The 10,000-nt window shown below is 37.4% G+C and overlaps 1 protein-coding gene across 6 annotated transcripts in view; it reads right to left on the bottom strand.

Moving 5' to 3' along the window:
• cadm1a (cell adhesion molecule 1a) overlaps positions 1–10,000 on the bottom strand; it is a 279,212-nt gene that overhangs the window by 25,747 nt on the left and 243,465 nt on the right. The window lies entirely within an intron of this gene.

Genomic DNA, 10,000 nt, shown 5'->3' with positions numbered 1-10,000 from the left:
GGCGAGTATCCTAGTAAACAAAGTCGGTTATATCTCAAGTCAAGTGAACATAGACAGTATATTCAAATGAGGTCCGTGCGTTCGGTCTTAAAGGGGCAGCAGTCTAATAAACGTCTGCTGTGTTTTAATGCTAATCAAACAAAGAACAAAGAAATCACACACTGCTCTTGACTAAATAGGCAACCTTTTGTAACTTTACAAAAATATCCATCTATGTTTAATTTATACAGTTATAAATATGCAGTGTTTTTTCACATGCGTTTTTTTTCACATTTCACATGTAGATCTGTTAGATCTACCTGAAACACTCTATAACACTGTTTATTTCATTTGTAGTCTTTCTTTGTTCTATTGTATTTATTTGTGCTATTTGTAATTTGATTATTTGTTCTTATTTTACTACTGACTGCTTACTTGTCTTTAATAATGTTTTAAATTCACATTAATTAGGCTGGTAGTAAATTGAAATAAAAAATTGATATTTCACTGGTGTCTAAACATTTGTACCACTGAACCAATCCTCAGCACTGAGCCCTGCTGGAGCAGCTCTAAATGTGCGCTGTACTATTAAATGAAAGATACAATATGATAGAGCAATAGAATGAACAGTGAAAGTATAACAGAAGCTCATACAATGCTTTTTAGCAGGCTTAATTAAGCATATATAACAAAAATAATTATTTTGGTTTTTCTACCAATAGAGAATAGAGATTATACATTACAAATGCAGTGATAATACAGGTATCAGTAAGTACCATATATATATACAGTATATATATATATATACTGTATATATTATGCACAGCACAGTTATTGTTTTTTATTTAATCAGTATTTTAGTTTCTTCTATCAGTCAACTGAAAAGAGAAAAGAGACATTTTAAACTGTTAACATTAGTGTACATGAACACACCTGGCCAATTCTATTCAAACTCCAGCTCATGATTTAAAAAATAAGCCAAACTTTCTATTCTTAAATTTGCTCCATTTATTTTGAGGAGGTTCAGAGAAAAGCTAACATGTAGCCAAGAACTAGAGAGAGAAGGTTTTTCTTGCAATCCCTGCTGTTAGGCCTTTATGTAAAGAAACTTCAGGTGGTCAGGTACCCAAAATCAGCACACTGTGTTAGTGTTAGACCGCTCTTTAGGTCTCAAAATAAATAAAAAAACTCTCCATCATTAAAAGCGTTCATCTGGCACAAAAGCACAGCAAGGCCTTTAACAATCACTGAAGGAACCTCTCACCATACCGCTGCCGTTAGGCCCTTCAAAAGGGTTTCCACCATCAGAAAAATGAAAGACTTGAATAACACTGCACTTATTGCTGCACAGCAAGCCTTTGTAAAAGTCTCCAGCCACTGCGCCGTTTGCCGGACATGTTTGAAACATTATCAAACATTAACTGTCAGCTCCTCTGAAAGTGGGCACTGAATACTTGAGGCGAACAGTTCAAGGAGAAAGTCCTGAGATGAAGCAAGGGCCTACAAATAAAACAATCAAAATGAGCAATAATATCTTCAGGTTATTATTTGACATTAAGAGGGAAGTGGAGGGTTTCCATCACTCCTTGCATGCTGCGATTCCCATCAGGCAGATGGTTTGGAGTGTGTTCTCGCTGAAAAGGGAGGAGACACAGAGAACGCAGGAGGGACGTAAGGGAGCTGTACTCGTTATTTACTACTATCTAGAGACAGAAAAAAAGGGGATCTGATTCAAAATGAGTATTAGAATCTTCAAGCTGTCCTCCAACTCTCAATCAACAGAGGGCCTCTGGAAGCCTGCTAAGCCCATTACTGGTTCAGGCAGAAGTCCGTCAATAAGTGGTGCTGATGAGCAATGGCCTTCCCCCCTGTGCCTGGCCCTTTGTTTCAGTGTGGGTCACCTGAGGCAGTGTCCTTGCTTACTTCAGCAGCTGATATCAGCAGAGATGACAATAGGCACACAGCTCGTGGCTAATTGCGACAGCTTTGTGTGGCACAGGAGACGACAGCGAAACATGCGCCCGGTGCCCAGGGGAAGGGCACAACTGCTGAATCTCAGCAGCACACTGATCTTCATGGAAAATGTGAAAAAATATACTAGAGTAACATATTGTGATGAATCTATCGTGCATAGAAGGCTTAATTAAAGCTGTTTATGTTAACCCTTTACGGGCACAGAAAAAGTGTTTTCCTGAAAGTTGTCAGCTATTTATGGAAGTAAAATAATGCCAAATGTTTTTGAAACAAAAAAGCCTGTTGAATTGCAGTACTTGAAAAAAATTAAATAAAATAGGCATTGCATTAACCATGCTTGCATTTTAATGCATTGTATTTTTAGGGCTTGCATTTGTATGGGCTGAAATTCAACATGGTTGAATATTTAAGCTGTGAATATTTCAATTCAAAACATTTCAAACACATTTTCATTATTAAAAATTCAATAATCCATATTCACCTTTCATATTTCACTTCCAAAATAGTCTGTTTAAAAATACAACCTATAATATTCAACAGGCAATTTTCGGTCCATTTTATTTCGCTTTGCAAATTCGCAAAATCCATCTGCTGTTAGTCGACCTCACCAGCAGGGGGTGCAAGCGCGTGTTGTTGACGAAGACCAGAGCAACAGTTAGAGCAAGCCATTCATTCATAAAATGAAAATGATTATCTGGGTCAGTATATATCGCGGAAAAGATGATAAAGACACAAAAGCTGTGTTTATGTTTCATTCAATAACTTCATTGTTACTTTCCCTGTGTAGCCTTCATGTTATAAGCTTTCTCTACCATGAACGGGATTAAATCGGTTTCCCCTTAATGCCTCATCATACTCAAGGATTCCCCTTCCGTTGGGACAAAACGCTATATATACTGTAGGCTAAGTATGCCTACATGTACTGCATTAGATTAAACTGGGTAGAGTCATAGCACTTGTGTATTGTTGTCCTCCGTTAGTTTAACTGTAAGTCGCTTTGGATAAAAGCGTCTGCTAAATGAATAAATGTAGCCCAAATGTAAATTGGCTTGACATTGGACATTCGCACATTTAGGGACCGTCTCTAAAGTTGCATACAACATTGGCATACACGTTTCTAATCTAACTTCAATAGCAAACTTCAATTTATTTGAATAATGAATGAATATGCGCAATATGCCTGACACCTACATGAACACTTTACAGTTGGTTTTGTGACTGTAAGTCGTTCTATTCAAATGCTATTGAAGTTAGAAACATGTATACCAATGTCGTATGTAACTTTAGAGACGGTCCCTAAATGTGCGACTGTCCAAGTCAAGCCAACTTTATGCCAGTATATCACTGGGAAACGCTCATCGTAAGTCGATCGTGATCGTAAGTGCGATGGCCTAAGACACGAAACGAGCGGTTTGTGTGAGAAAACAAACAGTATTTATATCGTTTTTACCTCTTATACACAGCCACGTCCAAGTGATCTGAGGGCGTGCGCGCATCCTGGTGTGTGACGTGTACGCAGACTGGTGCATAGATATATACACTAGATGTCGCCTTAAAGACATTCGTTCCAATGAACTGCCGTAGACAAGGCGACATCTAGTGTATATATCTATGCACCAGTCTGCGTACACGTCACACACCAGGATGCACGCGCGCCCTCAGATCACTGTACTTACGATGGGGAATTGTTTTAATTTGGACTCTGTGCATGCTCTTTGAGACAGTGACCACAGACCTGCATTAAATGACTGACAGACAAGAATGGTTTGACCTAAAATTATCAAAATTGAAACTACTGCAGAAAAAAAAGACACCTACATCTTGGATGCCCTTGAGGTAAGCTAAAACATACCAAAATTTAATTTCAAAGTGAACTATCCATTTAAGGCAACTAAACAACCAAGAGAAATATATTTCAACCTCAAATGTAACATTGGATCTGTACATCCGCATCGGGGGAATAACATTATAATCTCATTCACGGTAGAGAAAGATGCATGTAGTCTACACAGGAAAAGTAACCGTGAAGACACTGAATTTAACATAAAACAGTCGTCATAATAATCACATATACACTTACATTGCCTTAAATTAGTTTTATGAATGAATGGCTTGCTCTAACTGTTGCTCTGTCTTCGTCAACAACACGCGCTTGCACCCCCTGCTGGTGAGGTAGACTAACAGCAGATGGAGAGTATGCTCGGTAATCTACTGCTTTTCCTGCAGTTCCTGGATGTCAACGTAGAATTTTCTGTCGAATTTGAACCACTGACATTGTGGAAGCGAATTTGCAAAGCGAAATAAAATGGACCAAAAATTGCCTGTTGAATATTGTAGGTTGTTTTTTTAAACAGTTTGACTATTTTGGAAGTGAAATATGAAAGGGGAATATGGATTATTGAATTTTTAATAATGAAAATGTGTTTGAAATGTTTTGAATTGAAATATTCACAGCTTAAATATTCAACCATGCTGAATTTCAGCCCATAAAAATGCAAGCGCTAAAAATACAAAGCATTAAAATGCAAACATGGTTAATGCAACACATATTTTTTTCAAGTAGTGCAGTTCAACAGGCTTTTTTGTTTCAAAAACATTTGGCATTATTTTACTTCCATAGCTATTACATTAATAATATTAAACTGAACCAAAATGCAAAATAAATCTGAAAATACCACTAAAATTGAACAATACATAATCAAATGCAAAATATAATTAAAATGAATCATTATAAATAAATATAAATATGTATGTATAACTATCTATCTGTCGATAATGGGAAGGTTTGGGATGACATGTTAAGTAAATGATGACAATTTTCATTTTGGTGGGAACTACCGCTTTACATATCATAAGCAATTTTTCAAAACTTACAAGTAAGAGACAGAAGGTGAGGTTTGCATGCTCAAATCATCTAATGTCCTCATATCCATGAATATACATATATTCAGTTTACTTTGTCATCTGCTTTCCATAGGCAATTGTCAATTATTTCCATTGGCAATTGCTGGCAATTGTGTCCAATGACACCCATCATGATTTCTCAGCACACCCTGTATATTTACATTATATATCCCATTTAACCAATGGAGAATAAATGTGTTCTTGGTATAATCTGCTGCTAAATACATTAAGCACCTGTTTGAGTATGTGACTGACTGGGACAATAATGAGCAAATGCATAAGGTTTATTATTTTTTTCATTGAGTGTGTAGTATTAGTATGTGTGTTTAGGCAGCCTATGATGTCAGGCAGGTTCAGGCTTGGCTTGCTGAATATTCTCTGCCGTTCTACCAGCCTATCTCCAGTTAACCATCATAGAATGTAATCATAGTTCCCATAACAATATACCTCTACATAAAAAAGACTTATTGGGAGCATTTCTGTGTTTGCATGGTGCTAAGTGCAATAAATTCTAGGGGATGGTCTCTCTGGGTTGTGTATCAAAGCACTGCAGTGGTTGTTTTCCCTGTGGTAATGCAATTGACCTTTAGTGAATTAGCCTTTTCTCTGCCAGCGAGCCATCTCTCTTTGTCTGGCTTGTATTCTGCTGCAGGAATCAGACAGGGAGAAAAATGGACTTCTATCTTATGTGCAAGTGCTTTTGCTGGGCAATTCATTTGTTCAATTCCAAAATCAGTTTACCAGATGGTGTTTATGCAATTTAAGCCCTGACAAAAGCACTATTTTCTCCTCCCTCTCCCCTCCCTTAGTTTTTTTTTGTTACTTGCTAAAATGAATCAGACGCTGACTTCATTTATGCTCTTTCATCAATTACCAAAAAATCTAAAATCTATTCACCAGTGTTTTATTAGCAAGGCCAAGGATGTCATTAATGAGGCAACAATTGTTTTGGCTGTGCCTTTTGTAGTGCCCATTTATCCAGAATATGGCATTTGATTTATATTGGTACGCATAGGAATATACATTATTTTACATTAAAAGTATAACTTGTTTTAAAAAGCTACTTTTAATTGCATATTGCTATTAGCTGTGCTTGCTTGGGCAATGATCACAAATTCATTAATTAGGAGTTTATTGAGGCAAAACGTGTAGTTAACAGTAAAAATGTGTTCCCCAAACTATGATGTGACCGACTGAAGATACTGAAGATCAGACTGAGCCACATCTATGAATCAGAATATCATATATTTTAACGTGGGCCAGCAAGCAATCCCCTAGCAATCACACATAGCACCCTAGCAACCAGCCTAGGTATACATTTTTACACAGGCAGGATGACTGATTTTCTTCTAAAAATGTAAATCTAGTTGCTAATTCTATAATAATTAACTGAGGTATGACTAACTGTAACACATTAGTTCAGAGATCAATTGCATAACCACTCTTTACATTTAAATTAAATTGCTGATGTAAATTTCTGTGCTCAATCTAAAATAGAAAAAGAGTCAGAGATAGATTATAAAAGAAAATAGTGAGGGAGAGTGTGGTCTGAAATGGAGGATCTCATTCTTACTGAGCTCTGAATTACAGATTGTGGGGTTTGGCTACAAAAATAAACACAATAGTCTGGGGAAAATGGGGACATGTGAGGAGGACTAAACAACACCTTCAGAGTCTTCATTCAGTCTTCCCTTTTCACTGCGGCTCAAAGTCACAGATAGATAAATGGACAGAAAGAGATGGAGCAAATGACGAGAAGAGAGAAACGAGAGAGACAGAGGACAGATTGTGTTGTCAACCAGAGAGAAAGCGGCAGAGGAAGAAGTGCCTCATCTTTGATCAAATTTGCAAAAGCTTTGTGGGAAATAAAAGAGCTCTCAGAAATATCGATAAACATCCATTTCTGAGCTGTGTTTAGCAGAGGAAAAAAAGGCAATACAAATAGAAATTAATGACATCTGTCCCCATTGCGTATGGTGGCAAGCAAGGCCCCTCCATTTAGCCATTTATTTTTCAGTGTAAATGGCAATTTAGTCATCTCTAAATGTCACCTCCTGAAGCTGTGGAGCACTTTAGCCTTGCGTTAGGGCTTTAATAGATTTTTTAAAAGTGCAGTATAGCTCATTCCATTTCTCTTATAGCTTTAGCTGTATATAGTTTATCAAAAATGTATTAAATTTCTAAGTGGCCTCCACCTCTGCGGACTGATAAATTCATGTGGTGTTCCTGAACTATACACATCCAGCCAAAGGATAAATGAAATCAGCAGAAGGAGGGAGCAGTGTGGCTGCTTAGGACCCACTCTTCCTATTGAAGTACATGGGCATAATAGGATATGCTTTAAGGGAAAAGCAATAAAAATGCAGCCTGATATATCACAGCTATAGGTCTGCGCGGCTCGGCATTTGGAAAGCGTATCCGGAGCCGAGGCTGTGCTGGAATCGTTTCACACAAACAACGCAATATAACTGTAATTGAATAATATTTTCCCTATCAGGGCCGTTTATCCACAGCGATGCCTGCGGGTTGGACCTCTGGAGGATTTCAATGTGTGCAGCAGGCAGCGATGTTAACGAGATTCATTCACCTCGTTAATGAGGAAAGAGGGTGTGTCTCATTAGTATGCGTCATCGCTTCTTTCATTAAACACAATCATGTAGCCTAATCACAGCCGATTCATTTCTCAGCCCTTTATAGATTCTCTCAAATCATCCGCACAAGTCAGTCCAAGATTTTGATTGCTCGCGTAACCGGCGGCCGCTCCCACTCGGTTTCGCGAGTACACAACAAAGCTCGGAGCCCCATCTCTAGCAATATGCACGGTTTTCACTGTAATATAAAGAATTGCCTTGAGGAAGGAGAAAAACAGAGAGTAAAACGATCTCAATCGGTTGCTTCAATATCACAATCATTACAGGCAGCAAATTACATCAGGTTCTCTTTTAGAGATTGAAACCAGCAGCAACATTGATTTAGCTTTCCATCACCTGGGGCCGTATTAGCTTTTGTGTGCTTTTTATGTTGAGTAGAGTGGATTAGAGTAGCTAATGAGCTTGCGGTGGTCAGTATCGCAGGGGCATTGGTATCGTTCGGCAACAGAGCCGGCCTTACAATCGGAGTTTACTCAATTATAAAACAAGCAGGTTCAGACGAACCTGGTGTAAAAAAAAAAAAAAAAAAAGTTAATTGTAGCTACAACGTCGTGGCCGTACGCCCGGTTTTCTAAGTGTGGTCCGTGGCCTGGCCATATGCATAGATTTGTCCCCCCAGTCATGCATCTGTATTTTTTAAATCAACGCATAAACTATTTAGATGCTGTTAAATGAAGCACAAGTCCTGCAGGTTATGTCCATTTTATGTCCATCACGGTTTCCACAAAAATATTATACTATTATATATAATTTATTTACAGTAGTCAACATTTGAAGTGGATCAAAACCTTTCAAAGTTATACATGAATTATGAACAATACCCATTCTTGTCTTAGGACAACTTTGATGAACTTTTTTGATCCACTTCAAATGTTGACTTCTATAATAAATTGATATACCTGTATATCAATTTAGCAAATAAACGCAGCGAATAAGAAACTTCTTTCAAAAACAATGTTGCAAGTAATATAAATATTAAAGAAGTTAATGTTTCAAGAATAACATTAACATGTTCTAGCAATAGAGCAAAGTAAAACTGACTTGCAAATGAATGGTCTCCTCAAAAGAGTTTGATTGCAAGCATTTCATTTTGCGTTCATTTTACGCACATACAGTAGACGGAAGTGTCGTTGCGTCACTGTTCTGTGCATAATGGCACAAAATAATAAAAAAACACAATATATTGACCTGAGTTTTGTTTTATCCCATGCAGCGTGCATGTTTGTGATGATGTAAGACGAATGCAAAGGCACCAGGATTCGATAGAATCAAGTGAGTGTGAAACCAGGTCAACGCTGCAGGGAGGTGCCAGGAACAATCGCACTTCGATTCAGACCGCAGTGTGAAAGCACCCTTAGATCAGCCGGTTGCATAAACTGCTTAGACTAGTCTTGCAAGTCATCTAAATTTTTCTTCATAACTTTTTAAAGTCAGTTACATAAAAAGGTATATGGGTCTAATTTGAATCTGAAAAGTAAGACAGAATAGTTCTTAAAACACAGTCTTAACATAGTAGTTAGTGTTATAGTACTCAAGACCAGTCTTGGTCTCTCAAAGTCTTTCAAAGGTCTTGATCTCGTTTTGACCACATTTGTACTCTGTCTTGTCTCGATCTCAGACTAAGAGTACTCAGATTTGATCTCAAGACCACAAATGTGGGATTTCACTAAAATGCTGTTGCTTTTTCTGATTTATTTGTGAACATCATTAATGTGATTGGAAGTAAAACCTCTTGCTTCAAAAGCAATCATGCTAATATGATTTCTGTTGTGCTGGGTCAGAAATCAATGAGGGATTGTCAAATTAAATACAAACGCCCACAAAATTCGAGATATGATTGCAAAAAAAGTACATGTATGAGATCTTTTTTAATATTATTATGACATGATACAATGAAGCATTATCACAAGAACAAGAGAGCTGTTCTCACAAATATTAGCACGATTGCAAACGTAATATTTGATTTTGTAAAAATGTTCATTAAACAAAATTTTATTTGTAAAACAATGCAGTGTACCAATTTAGATGCTGTTTCTATGTCACCTCTGCAGTGCAAAGATTAATTTTGCTGTTAGTGATTTCATTCGATTGATAACAGCTCTATATAGTGTCTTATTCTTCTAACTGTATTAAATATAAGACATTTCTAGTAAATGTAGATCTTTTAGATTAATTTAAGGAGTGCTGGTCTGGTCTTGGCCTTGACTCAGTCTCGCCCTGCCTTTGTCTTGTCTTGGTCTCAACACACACTGCTCTTTTGTCTTGCCCTCGGTCTTGACTAGAACACTTATAGTAGCTATGCAACTGGCCCCAGAAGTTAGCGATTATTAGAGAATGAGGGACTACATGTACCTGTACCATGTTTTACACCAAAAACATTACATTACAATGTTGCGTGGCGCTATAACACCAAGGTTCCCAGGGAACACATACTGATAAAAGACACCCTGAAAGCACCTTAAGTTGCTTTGGATAAAATAAAATAAAATAAA

Source organism: Squalius cephalus, assembly GCF_949319135.1.
Source record: "Squalius cephalus genome assembly, chromosome: 17".
Classification (NCBI taxonomy): Eukaryota; Metazoa; Chordata; class Actinopteri; order Cypriniformes; family Leuciscidae; genus Squalius; species Squalius cephalus.
This window is presented reverse-complemented; position numbering and strand designations above follow the sequence as displayed.